Here is a 14,750-nt window from a genome sequence, read left to right on the forward strand (position 1 = left end):
TGAATGTCATTGCTCTTTCTTTTGTCTATTTCTGATTCCCAACTGTGTAAGTAATTAGGGTCATGAAAATATTAATAGCTATTATTAAAATTAGGGTCTTTTATCAGATGCATTGCTTCACCCTAATGCCAAGAGAATTTCATTATTTTTAAGCCTCAGATTTTAAGTTTTATATTGAGAACTATAAAAGAAAAAATTAAAATAAGCAACACATACTCTCAGTTCTTACTTACAACTGCTTTTATCCATCCTTTGTCACATTCTGCTTTTCTTTTTCATACTTTTCCTCATTTTCATTTCTTCTTTTTCCTTTAGGTTTCTGTTTGTCTGTGTGTCTCTATCTTGCCCTCCCTCTTTTTCTGTTTGACTTTCTGAATACTTGTCTCTCCCTCTTGATTTATCTCATCTCTCCCTCCATCTTCCATTCCTCCTATCCCCACCCATTTTTCTCCCCCTCTCCCTCTACATTTGTCTTTCCTACTTTGTCTCAGTCTGTCTCCCTTTCTGTTCATCTACCTGGTGTTTCAGGGTGTCTCTCCCTTTCTGACTAAATCTGTCTTAATCTCTCTCTCTCTCTTTTATCTTTCTACCTCCCTCCTTCCTCTTTTCTTTCTCTTTCTGTCTTTCCTTTTCTGCCCCTCTGACTGTCTCTCCCTGTCTGTTTCAGTATCTCCCATTCTCTGTCTCTTGCTTTCCCACTGTGTCTTGGTCTCTTCCTGTCCCTATCTGTTAGTCTCTGTCCATCATTCCCTCTTCCTTTGTCTGTTTCTCTATGTGCCCTTCTTTCTTCTCCCTCTCTCATCCTTTTCCTGCTCCGTGCCTCTCTTTCTCCCTACCTTTCTGTCTCTATCTGCGTGTCTCCCTGGCTACACCTCTTTCAGTCTCTCTGCCTCGGTCCTTCCCTCTCTTGGCACTCTGCTCCCTTTCCCACCCTACTCCCAGATCTTTCTCTTTTCTGTCTAAGCTTCAGTCACACACATTCACTCTGCAAATTTTCATTCTCATACAGGTTTTCAGTTTTCATTGGAGCCAGATCTGCACGTAAATTTAAATTTTTTGGTGAATTAATAAACCGTTAGATAAAGAAATTAAATACTATATTTTAAATAAACATGATTTACTGTTTGCTCAGTTTTTTAATTTTGAGAAACTTATGCTTGAGGTCTTATAAGTGGATTGAAATCATTATTTAAAAATTTTTTGTCTTCTAAAGATATACGTGTTAGGCTACTATTAAAGGGAATTATTTTTCTCTTAAAGGATTTTTCCATTAATTTTTAAGATTTATAGAAAGCAATTTAAAATTTTTTCCTTTTAAGGATACATGAGATAATTCCCCACTTCATAGTTATATTTCAGATTATGGGTAAGCTTGTATTTAAAACTTGTATTGACTTTTTTATACCATCTGTATTTTTCAAATGTGTTAACAGCAGATATATGCGAGTATTTTCTTCTTTTGTTTTTAACCTCTTGTTTTGAAATAATTATAGATTTATAGAAAGTTGCGAAAACAGTACAGAGTATTTTTTAATGTTTTCCTCAAGATTTTGTATTTTGTATCTGAGTATTTAAAATAGAAGAACAGACACTCATTTAGCATTTACCTGTTTACATAATCACAAACCTAGCACCTGTCATTATATTGTTTTCATTTCATTTTGTAAAGCAGATTAAAATACCATTTGATGCAAGCATAGTATATATTAATAGCAGTATGGCTTTGTCATAACTAGCATAGAGCTATCAGGAAAGAAAATTAGATTTACAAGTAACAAGTTATATATATAAAGTATTCAAGAGCAAAGAAAGATGTATAAGATGAAAATCTTCTCAGAGCTGAGTTAAATGTCATTTTCACATACAGCTCTTCCTCCTCTGAAATTATGTAGCATTCCTTGTTTCTGCATTCTTTTGATGTCTCTCCTGCTTTGTATAGTTTTCATCTCTGCTCTGTGATCCCCCTCTGGTTGTAGGGGACAAAAGGTGGGAATGAAACAGAACCAACAAAATCATCATCTCTAAATCTTGCCATACTTCTACAGCTGACCAACCCTCCTTCTGATTAATAACTGAGATCTTTAATACAGTTAATATAATTTATTTTTTCCAAACTGAGTTCCTCTAAGCCCCAGAGTATGACAAAAGTACTTCAGGAAATAGAGAAAAGCCTGAAACCCAGTTAGCACTGCTCTACTCATCCCCACCTTCTCACTTGAACAGAGCAAGTTTATATAATAAATATATGTTTCCACGGTCTTAGTTCTCCAGAAGCCTATATATGAATCCTACTTAACCCTTATTTTATATTTTATATATGTATGCTATAAAGTGACTTGGATAATATATCTGTCACATTATATAATATATATTATGCAAATGTTACATTATATAATATATGTGATGCAAATCTGTCATCTTATAAATATGCATGTCATTTTATTATAATATACATAGATACAAAAAAGGGGTTGTTAGCTAGGATTCATGTATAGGCTTCTGGAGAACCAAGCAGTCCCTAAAAGCATGTATAAACTGTGAACATACATGTGTGAGTAAGCACATGTGATAGCTGCATTTCTGAGGAGAGGATCCTTGGGTTTAATAAGATTTTCAAGAGGGATCCTTTCATGGCCCAAAAATAATTAAGAGTCACTGCTTTATAGTGTTCATAAATCATTGCTCAATATGCTTTGTTAATTTTAGATTTTCTCTCTTTTCATTTTCAAATGCTTAGAAAGTTATGTAGTACCTCTACAATAGCAGACACATCAACAGAGATCACATACAGTTTTTTGAAGTAGTTTGAAAATATACAGTGACTGATTACTAGGCACATCAGATGTCAGACTTCAGCTTGGGGTCACTAGAGAGAGAGAGCAGAACATTTTTTTATGCCGGTACTTTCAGAGTGCTGGCTAAACCACAGCTTTCCTTAACAGGTAGAAAATGAATGACAACAAAAATAGAAAACTGTATGCCCCCTTGAGCTCCAATGAGACAATTGTAAAGAAACCCATGGGTTAAATATGAATAACTACTAAAACAATTTGATGTGGTAGACATAGCTAGGAAATAAAGCCACAAAAAAAATCAAATCTGAAATGCATTAAACCCATTGAATTTTTGTGTTTTGTGCAAAGCCATAGGAAGTTGAGCCAATTAAATTGGACAGGTACTCTAAAGAGAAATTATATCTGCTAGCTCTACATGTATAGTATGTAGTGTGAACTGTGAGAGATTGTGAGCTTTTTAGCAGTGTTCACCCATGCCCAGCAGCAGCACCTTCAAGCTGTAAAATTGTTTGCACTTTGTTGTACACATCCTTTTATAGAGTATGGAGGTAGATGATGGCAGCTGAAAGACAGCACCTGTTCTACCTCAAGCTGTTTTTAAGCTATTTTTACTGGCCACAAAATGCTCTTTGACAGAAAGAAGAAATCAAACGTTTTCTAGCCTTTTCCTTCTAACGTAATCCTTAGGTGCTTTCTTGAGAGGGCTGTGATCCTTTATTAGAAAAAAATGTAGTTGGCAATTCAAGAAATAAAGGGTGGCACATTAGTAGTTATGAAACCGAATGTCTACCAATTGTAACCTAAATTAAAATCCTATAAAGGAAACAGATTTTTTGGTGTAGGAAGGAAATGGGTCATGTTAGATCTACCGATTCAACTGCTAGAGAATGTGAAGTTTCACATTTTAAGCCATCAAAGAACCATTGGGTGGGTTAATGTGCCAGGAGCCCAGCGTGAATTTTGCTAAGATTCTTTGATGATAAGCTTTGTACCTTTAAGACCTGTAAAGGATTTTCATTGTGACCCTATAATAAAAATGAAATGTTGGTCATGGGTAAAAAGTACATAGAGATAAATTCATTTAGTTATATATTAGTAGTGTAGAGAAAAATAAATCAAGTGAAATCGAATTTTGAAAGCATGAAGGAAACACCACATCAAAGTCTAGCTAAAATACCGTAAGACTGAGGGTTTCTTATAAATAGTCCAGCACTTGCCAAAGTCTGTGTAAAGCAAATGCCTACTCATTGATGGCATTCTGAATGGCTAAATTTTAGAAACCAAGATTGTGCTTATAATGATGTTCACCTTTACTTATGAACTACCAACATTATCATGCTATGAACAAAGCACAAAACACATTAAAGAATGTAACTTAATGAGACTAGATTATGCACCCACAATGACTTTTGACACTAATGTGCAGTTACGCCAGACAAGTCCTACACAAGACTGCCCTCACTTCAGCCACCAGGCCACTCTTCTGATCAGCTGGCTACAAATTTGGAGGTTCCCTCAGGTTTAATTGACTAGAATAACTCAAATTACACTCAGCATTAGAGCTTTATTGTACCAAAAGAATACAAACCATAACTAGCCAAAAGGAAAGACAGACAGGGTAAGATCTGGGTGAGTCCCAAATGCAAAGCTTTTGTTCTCTCCCCATGAGGTCAAGATGTATTGTCTTTCCTGCACATTGGCATTTGTTCATTTGCAGACAATCAGGGAGGCTCACCCAAGCTTCAGTGTTAAGAGTTTTTATTGGGATCTCATTACATTGGCATGATTAATTGAATCATTGGCCATGCAACTGAATTCAATATCCAGCCTCACTTCCTTCCTTGGAAGTCAGACTGTTTATCACATTCCTCAAAGCCCCAACTTTCTAATTAACATGTTTAGTCTTTCCAGCCAGTCCCCATCTGGAATCACCATCTTAACATAAACTACCCACCATGAGTAACCTCATTAGCATACACTATCAGGACCCACCATGAATGACAAAGACATTTCCATCAGTCCAGAAATTCCAAGAATTTAGAAGCTGCATACCAGGGACAAAGGTCAGCCAAATTTTCCATTACACAATATCTTATTTTCCAATTATTGAGAATGTCTTTGGTGTACCCTATATGGGAAGTAATTTACTTTTATGGTAATTATATGTGAGATAACTCTGAGGTCAAGACTGAGTAAGTGATCTTTCTCCTTCTGACCACTTCCCTTTAGCTGATTTTGTATCTTAAAAGCATCTCTAAATGGATCACTTTTGAAAGAATGAATTATTTTTTGAAAAATGAATTGTTAACAATCCAGTATGGAAACAAACAAAAAAAATCTATGTTTTCTCTTACATGCCTGTTATCTTAAGCTCTCCTCTCACATCCTTATTATCCATAGCTCAGTTTCCAGGAATCCAAACCTTTTGAATGTTCTTTGCTGTTTATTTCTCAAAGCATGACTAGATGGTAATACCAGTTTGGGGTTTTTTTTTCCTCCATGTAGTTTTTTATTATTTTTTTTATTTTTATTTTTTAAGAGGCAGGGTCTTGCTGTGTCATCCAGACTGGAATGCAGTGGCGCCATCGTAGTGTACTGTACCCTCAAACTCCTGAGCCCAAGGGATCCTTTCTTGTGGTAGATGGGACTACAGGCATGTGTCACCATACTCTACCTCCATGTAGTCTTTTTTTTTTTTCTTTTTGAGATGGAGTCTCACTCTTTCGCGCAGGCTGGGGTGCAGTGGTGCCATCTCGGCTCACTGCAACCTCTGCCTCCTGGATTGAAGCGATTCTCCTGCCTCAGCCTTCCAAATAGCTGGGATTACAGGCGCCTGCTACCACGCCTGGCTAATTTTTGCATTTTTAGTAGAGATGGGGTTTCACCATGTTGGCCAGGCTAGTCTCGAACTCCTGACCTCAAGTGATCCACCCACCTCAGCCTCCCAGAGTGCTGGGATTACAGGCGCGAGCCACCACTCCTGGCCCTGTGTGTAATCTTTAAAAGAGATTTTACCTCATGCCAATCAGATCATATTACACCCTGAGTTATTTATTTCAGTCCTGCATTTAGCACATACATGGGGAGCTCTCAGTATAACCCTGGACTATGGTAGGTTCAGAATTAAGGCAAAATACATTTTACCCTCACTAGCACTATATTAGGAGGTCATTAACTTCAGGTTTAGGGTTAAATTAATGGCCCTGACTTTCTTACATTGTCTCTTAGCTATATCTGCCGATATCTAAACCCCTTTAGAATCTCATCAGGTTGTCCCTAGGATTATCCAGGATCTCCCCATGAGCTCAAGAACAGCCCTTTCATGATCTTCCAGTTTTGTCTTTCTCTGGCCCACTGCCCACTACCATTTTGCTAGTGTTTGCCACGAATTAGCTCATGTCCTTCCCAAAGGTTGTATCTCTTAATGTTCCCAGCATCTTTAGTCTTCAGGGTACCATATTCTCTAGAATTTTCTTATTTTTTATTTTATTATTTTATTTATTTTTTTGAGACGGAGTCTGACTCTGTCACCCAGGCTGGAGTGCAGTGGCACAGTCTCGGCTCACACTGCAGTCTCCACCTCACCAGTTCAAGCGATTCTCATGCGTCAGCCTCCCAAGTAGTGGGATTACAGGTGCACGCCACCACACCCAGCTAATTTTTGTATTTTTAATAGAGATGAGGTTTTGCTATGTTGGCCAGGCTGGTCTCAATCTTCTGACCTCAAGTGATCCGCCCGCCTCAGCCTCCCAAAGTCCTGGGATTACAGGCATGAGCCACTGTGCCTGGCCTTCTCTAGAATTTTCTATGTACCAGCACCATGCCATCCTCAGAGAAGTTAGGCAAGCCATTCACCTGCTTCTGTGGTGGGCTTGGTCACCTGGGCACCAGGAGCTGCTTGTCTCCCACATCTCTCCTGCTTTGGTTCTCCAGTGAAAACACTTCCTTTAGCTTTTGCTTTCACTTAAACTAGGATCGCTGCTATGTTAAGATACATATATAGTTCTTTTAGTACTCTAGCATTCCTAATTTCCAGCTTTTTATGTTTTGATTTGGCATTTTAAATTACGTTTCTTAAGCTACTATACCATACAGTGATAAAAAGTCAGATCTGGAAATGGCTGTGAAAAAACATTTAGCCTATTCTATAGCCAAGTAGCATCTGAGTTTTCTCATTTGCATCACTCTCACTCATTACAATGCCCTCAGTCAAAGAATTAGAGAAACCCCCAGTCTTGTAGTTTACAGACTTCTCCTTAGAAGGACTGTGCCAAAACAGTCCTGAATGTTGTTGTTGGCCTTAATGAACCACCCCTTAGTGACTCACTCACCATTCTCCACAAGCCCTACAGCCATCCCGGCTCCCTCACTTCTAGCAAATAGGTTCGGGGTAAAAAAGAAGAAATTTATTAGGTATGAATTCCCTCCTTTTCCTGCCACATTCCCTTCAGTGTCTTAGGATAATGTATACATTTCAGGCTTATTCACCAATTTGTGCTTCTGATTACATTTTCTCATTTCATCCCACTTCTTCAGATTTTCCTTCTTACTACCTTTCTTCCCTCCTAAACCTCTAGCCTCTCCCCATCTTTCCTTACTGGCTTCTGTGGCCTACACACTTTTTCATTCCGACAGCCTTCCTCTAACTTCGCATCTCCTGCTAACTTTATTACCAAATCATGTATATTCTTTGTGATCTTCCAATGTCCTCCTCAATTCTTAAGGGTTCAGTGTTCCCTAGGGATTCTATCCCACACCTACTCTTTTCAATGAAGGCTCGTGGGCAACTTCATTGACGTTGATAACTCAAAACTTCAATCTATATAGTGATTCTCCACCAAATAAATAACATTAGCTGACTTCTTTCCTGAGCCCCAAGTCTATATATCCAATTTTCTGTTAGATTTCTCCACCTGAATGTCCTGAAGACACCTTAAAATTAACTGTAGGCAAAACCGAAATCATCGTTCTGCCATCAAATCCATTTTCCTCCCAGATATATTTCCTATATTTAGTGGTAGCGAGCACTACCTGCACCTTCAGTGTGTCCTCTCATAACTCTTCCAACTCACAGCCCTTACCTTTTCCCTGACCACTCCTTTATTGAATTGGCTTCCCCCAGTTAGTTACTTTCTGTTATATTAATCTATTCATTTCTACATGGAGTACAGGTAGTGGCTGATACCAAGGGCTCTGGAGCCAACACTACCTGAGTTCATATCTTAACTCTACCCCTTACTAGTCTTGCTACTTTGAAAAAGCTGCTTAATCTTCCTCTGCCTCAGCTGCAAACTATATAATACTGCTTTTATGGGGATTAAATGAATTAATACACTTAAAGCATTGGGAGTAGTGCTTAGTAAATAATAAGTAACTTTTTAAGGGTTTGCTGTTAATATTACCGGTTTCACAGCACATATTGCAATCAGTTATTATCTTGTGTATTTTGTCTCTGCACTAGAATGTAAGCATTTTAGGTTCTAGGATCCCATCTGCTTGGTTCACTGATGTATCCCTATTACCTAGAACAGTGCTCTGTACATAGTATCCAGTCTGGAGACTGAATGAATGGAATGTCTTTTCTCCTTTTCAGCTTTCACCTTTTAATTCTTTGTCTAAACCCTAGTCACTTTCCATCAAAACTTTCATTTTGTTTGCAAGAACAGGGTTAATCTATATTGTAGCTAAAATCATTCTCCCTGGCTTCTCTTAAAATGTGTTCCTCTATTACTTAAGCTTCCTGTTGCTCCTGGGATCAGTACTAAGTTTCTTCTTTTTCTTTTTCTTTTTGAGAGGGAGTCTCGTTCTGTCGCTCAGGCTGGAGTGCAGTGGTGGGATCTCAGCTCACTGCAACCTCTGCCTCCCAGGTTCCAGCGACTCTCCTGCCTCAGCCTCCTGAGTAGCTGGGATTACAGGTGTGCGCCACCACGCCCAGCTAATTTTTGTATTTTAGTAGAGACAGGGTTTCACCATGTTGGCCAGGCTGGTCTCAAACTCCTGACCTCAAGTGATCCACCCGCCTCAGCCTCCCAAAGTGCTGGGATTACAGGCATGAGCCACCGCGCCCAGCCTAATACTAAGTTTCTAATCTTAATTTCAAATATATCCACATTTTTTGTTATTCTCATTTATTTTCAGGACATTTTTAATGAAAAATGTCATAAACAAAAAAGGAGCATTATAACACTCAGTACTTACGACTCAGAATTAACAGTTGCTAACCTTTTTTATATTGGCTAGAGATCTTTTTTTAAAATAAAATAATACAGATGTGATTTGAAGTCCCTTCTCTGTCTTACCCAATCCCTTTCATTTCCCTCTCCAAAGGTAATTACTAAGATGAAATAGGTATATACTCTTCCCATCCATGCTTGTGTGGTTTTTAAATTTTTATATACGTTACATTATATGGTAGAGTTCATTCTGCTTTTTGACTAAACATTCTGACATTTTTCTTTGGACTTATATTTGTACCTGTAGTTCTAGTTCTTTTCATTTTAATCGTTTCATGGTATCATGCAACATGAATATGCCACAGTTGTTTTTACTTTAAAAAGAAAAAAACAGTTTTCCTATTAATACAACATTTGGTCTTTCCCATTCTTTGCTTTTAAATAAAACAATGCAATGAATATTTTTGTACATGTCCCTTTGTATAAGGCGTTTCCTTAGGGTGTATCTACACCAGAAGTGGAAATGTGGAGTCATAGGTTATGTGGGATTTAAAATTCATTTGATAGCACAAATTGTTTTCTAAAGTGGATCACAGTGTATGAGAGGCTCAGTGTCTTCCCCATTTCTCCACTCAGAATGCAGCACATTCATGTAACACCTTGCCTCTCCATATAACTTTTTCCCTAAAAGTAATTTGTTTCATATAGTCTTACAAGACTCCACTAATAAATTATTCTCTCTCATTCTTCAACTACCAAAAGTCTTTGCTTCTTGCTTATAATGTCCTCCTAAAATTATTATTTATATTTGTTGATAAGTGTCATCATTAACCTCTTCATGGTTTAACGAACCCTTTTAGGTCAAGGAAGTTCATTCTCTTTACTCTTTTTAAATGTAGCTGATATTCGTTAAAGCTATAGTGCCTTCTGTGGTTATTTGGTAAATTTTTGTTAGATGACAGTAACTGTTTACAAATCACATGCACATTTAACATTTTGAAATGTCAGTGCTTATATTCTTGTTCAAGTGACTGACAAAGTGACTGCAAATGTGAATTTCCACTATTTCTAAATACAGCATAAACAGTGCTCTTCGCCTTTCTTTCTAGAGGCATTTGACCAATTTGGTTGTGCCAGTTTATAACCTCAGGGAGAACTTGATATGGGTTGCTTTTGTGCATTTGATTTTCTTTATAGATGTGCCTGCTTGGTTATATTTCTGTCTCTAAGAGAAAAAACATAACATCTTATCTAATGAAATGGGATTGGATAACTAGATAGTGATAAGGAAGCAACAACCCTTTTTTTTGGGCTTTGCCAAATTCTGTTCAGATAACATCAATAATGTAACTCTTTTTCCCCTAAATATTTTTGTGAAGAATATTTTTACCTATAGGAGCGAGATTTCTTACCCACATATAAATTAACTTAAATGATTTTTAAATATTTTGTTAACCTAGAGTAAATTGACTTTCGTTGTGTGAAATTTGAGTATTTGTTGTTGGGGCTACCAAACTTTTCAGTTCTGTGTTGTGAAACCGAAACTTAGACCCCAAGTATAATAAGTGATATTTTGAATTGTCAGTATCAGTATTGCATTTTTGTTAATACTGCTAACTAAAATTTTCACTAGAGAAACTACTTGTCTTTAGACTTCATATATACTAGTTTGCCTTTGAAAGTGTTGATCCTAATTCTGCTTTGCTTTGTTTCATAGAGGAAGGTACTTAACCATGCATATTTATCATTTGTAGGCTACTGCCTTCTCATTGTTCCTTAGCCACAAACCCTGAATCCTTATTGCCACCCAAGTTTTCATAGTTGGTACTCATCATCACAGGCAATAGGAGGATTGAGAGAAAGAAATAGAATGGTTATATAATTCGTGGCAGTTCTGATAGTTTGGTGGTGATTACTCCTGGTGACCATTAATACAAAGTTAATAGTACTATCTTCTTGTACACACAAAAAAATACATAGCTCCTCTTCATGTGAAAAGAATAAATTTACTTTGTCTTAAGTCCAGTACAAAGGAGTTACCATGTCATAATTACTCTTGAAATAAAAGTGCTCCGTAAACACAAATTGCCCCTCTTCTTGGTACCTACAGATGATGATACAGTATTACAGGTAAGAGCCTGAAATGGAGCACTAGTCTGTCCAATTCAAATCCTGGTTTCTATACTTACTGGCTGTGTGACGTTGGACAAATTACTTGATTTTTCTATGTGCCTTAGTTTCCTAATCTGTTGTAGGACAGAGTGATAATAGGACATACTTCTTAGAACTGTTGTGTGATTTTTAAATGAATTCATTATGAAAAATATTACCACAGGGCCAGGCACATGGTAAATATATGTATTAGTATTTGGTTTTGGTGGTAGTTGTTTGTATTCTTTTTTAGCTTACCTGTTCCTGTCATTCCCCTCCTTTTCTTTCTTTTGATTTATAAGCCCTTCTTTACTTTCAACATTTTGACCCTTTCGTGTTGGAAATAGTTCATATGTATCATCTGCCTTTTGTTTATGTTCTATTTTATTATATAGGAATCTTGAAACTTTGTTGTAAGTTTTATAACTATTTACCTTTAATGGCTTCTAGATTTTGGTGTCACACTTGGGAAGGACTTTCCCACCCAAAAATTATAAAAAGATTTCCTATATATCATTGTACATTCATAGTTTTACTTTTTTAAGGTTATGACCTTTAATTTTACCTGTAATTTCCTTTCATTTATGGTTTCAGGTAAGTGCCATCCTTTTTGTGCATACGTAAATATACATGTGGCGTTTCTCTGGTTATCTACCTGGTAGCACAGGAATTATATATAAGCACATCTCTGACTTGTCCCTAATAAATAGCATGCTGACAATTAGAATTTTTTTTTGAAGTTGAATATGAATTTTGAGCTCATATATCCATCTCTCTTAGGTTGACAAAGATTCTGAAAAAATCAGTTTTTAAATTTCAGTAATAGTAGGAACTGAGATATATACTTGAATGCCTATATTTTGTTCATTTTTTTCTCTAAGCTGTCTTCCTTAATTTTGTAAGTTCCTAAGTATCTTTCACTTACTGTACGACTATTTATTATATTAAGACAGTACATTTAATGGACTTCTAAACGTTGTGTTAGAGACATGATGTGCCATGTCTATCTTGTAGCTTTCTATACTTGACACCCACGTGCCCACACAACCTTTGGCAAACTGAGAAGTGTAGGCTTCATGGGTTTACCAAAAAGGGGTTTGTTTTTGTTTTTCCAGTGAGTACCAAAAGCTGAAACATCCCTTTTACTTGAAGATTTGGAGAGGGAAAACATTTTTATATCAAACAAGTTCATTAGCTGGGCAGAGTGGCTCACAGCCACTCCCAGCACTTTGGGAGGCTGGGACAGGGGATTACTTGAGCGCAGGAATTTGAGACCAGCCTGTGCAAAATAGCAAGACCCCGTCTCTACAAAAACAATTTAAAAATTAGCTGGGCATAGTGGTGTGCACCTATAGTCGCAGTTACAGTGGAAGGATAGCTTGAACCTCAAAGGTCAAGGCTGCAGTGAGTCAGTATTGTGCCACTGAACTCCAACCTGGGTGACTGAGTGAGACCTTGTCTCTAAAAAAAAAAATTAAAAATTAAACAAGTGCATTAATATTTTGGAGAAGAATACAAAGTTCATATGATTTTTTTTTTTTTTTTTTTTTTTTTTTTTTTGTAGAGATAGGGTTTGCTATGTTGCCCAGGCTTGTCTTGAACTCCTGGTCTCAGTGATCCTTCTGCCTCCACCTCCCAAAGTCCTGAGATTACAGGCCTGAGCCACTACACCCAACAGTTTGTATGAATTTTTAATATTCAATTAGAAGCCTTCAAATGAGAGCCATACACAAAAATGCTAAGCCACTTGTACACAGTGGTAGGCCTCCTGTCAGTCTACTGCTGTGTAGTGGTGGGGGTCAGGACACAGCAAATTCAGGCTCAGCCAACTGCTGATCTAAAGGGATTCTGACCAGAGAAGAGAGCTAACATTTTTGGAGGGCCTGCCCTGGGAGAGAGGCTGTGGTCCCGTGCTCTACATTTAAATCAGTCAGTCCTCACAACAAACCTAGAAGCTAGATATTCTTTTTTCCACTTTGCAGATCAGAAAACTGCAACTCAGAGAGATTAAGTTATTTACCGAAAATATAACTGGCAGAGCTGGGATTTAAATCATTGTCTAATGCTAGTCCACTTCCCTTTCTATTGCCATTTCTATATGCCATTGACTCCTTCCCAGGCAATAACTGGTCATTTTCATTCTGAATCATTCATTATTTAGTCTGTTATCAAATGGTGTGGCATATTACCAAGTTTTGGTCACACATACTGGTTGTGTGACTTTGAAGAAGTCATTTGACTTCTAGGCAATAATAACTTGAATGCTGAATTACAATATTGGACTCTCAGGTTCTTTGGGGTTTCATGGAACCTTGGGATCCTAAGAGGATTTTCTATGGTGTTCACCTCTTCGGTTTTGCCCCTTCCTCACTCTCCCCTGCAGCTATTGCCTTATCTAGTACCTTATTTATTTCTTAAATGGATTTAAAACCTTGCTTTTATGGAATTACAAAATTAAGAGATTCATGATTAAATTGTAAAGTCACTTTACGAAGAACACAAATAATTTGGTTGCTTAGAGAATGCTGCCATCTTGTGTCTACCATTTTGTGAGATAAAAAGCTAAAATGGAGAAAAAATACTTGAAGGATTTTGTTTTGTTTTGTTTTTGGTGGAACTTAATCATTTGATGTAGTGGCTGGAGAATCTTGGTCAGATTGAGATGACACAGTATCAATTAAAAGTTTTTTGACATTTGTTTTTGATACCCCCTTTTCTATTATCCTTGTGTCAAACATTGTGAAATCAAAATGTGAAAAGTAATGTAAGGATATATAGGGTTCCAAGTGATTGTATTTCAAAATGGTTTTTGAAGAGTTAGTATAAAATGTGAGTTACTCTATAATGCATGCTTGGCTGTCTTGGTATTAGGTCTCTTGGTGCTTAGATCTCATTATATGCATATATGTATGCTTAGTTATTTCACCTTAAAATGTACTATTCTGTTTATTGACAGCAAAATTGTCAAAGGACAATGGAAGAGGTAAATAATCTTTTTAGAGTTGTTTACTTGCTAGGCTATATTCATTCATACCGAATAAATATAGAATAAAACTGACTTCAAAAATATAACATGGAGAAAATTTTGTATTTGGGGTTTTTTGTTTTGTTTTGTTTTGTTTTTGCTCTGCCATCCAGACTGGAGTGCAGTAGCATGATCATAGCTAACTGTAACCCCCAACTAAAGCTATTCTCCCACCTCAACCTCGCAATTAACTAGGACTACAGGTGCACACCCCTACACCCAGCTAATTTTTTAATTTTTGTAGAGATGGGGTCTCACTGTGTTGCCCATGCTAGTCTTGAGCCCCTGGTCTCAAGTGATCCTCCTGCCTTGGCTTCCCAAAGTGCTGGGATTATAGGCACGAGCCACTGCACCCAGCCAACCTTTTTTTTTAGAACAGACAATGTGGGTTTCATTAAAAATGTTAAATGGCTTGTTATTTTTGTTTTATTTTTTCTTTTGTATTTTTAAAAATCTAGAATGTTATTACTGTTCAAAATTACAGTCTTAAGTCCACAGAATTACACAGCTCTAGAAGAGAACTCTAAAAATGATGGTTCTTGGAGTTAAAGTGTTTCTGATTATGATCTTTTTTCTCTCTCCTTATCTATAGATACTATCTCAATT

The 14,750-nt window shown here is 37.0% G+C and overlaps 1 protein-coding gene across 29 annotated transcripts in view; it reads left to right on the forward strand.

Annotated features, from left to right (window-relative positions):
- R3HDM1 (R3H domain containing 1) overlaps positions 1-14,750 on the forward strand; it is a 187,877-nt gene that overhangs the window by 52,637 nt on the left and 120,490 nt on the right. The window lies entirely within an intron of this gene.

The sequence above is a fragment of the Pongo pygmaeus genome, chromosome 11 (assembly GCF_028885625.2).
Source record: "Pongo pygmaeus isolate AG05252 chromosome 11, NHGRI_mPonPyg2-v2.0_pri, whole genome shotgun sequence".
In the NCBI taxonomy this organism is placed as follows: domain Eukaryota; kingdom Metazoa; phylum Chordata; class Mammalia; order Primates; family Hominidae; genus Pongo; species Pongo pygmaeus.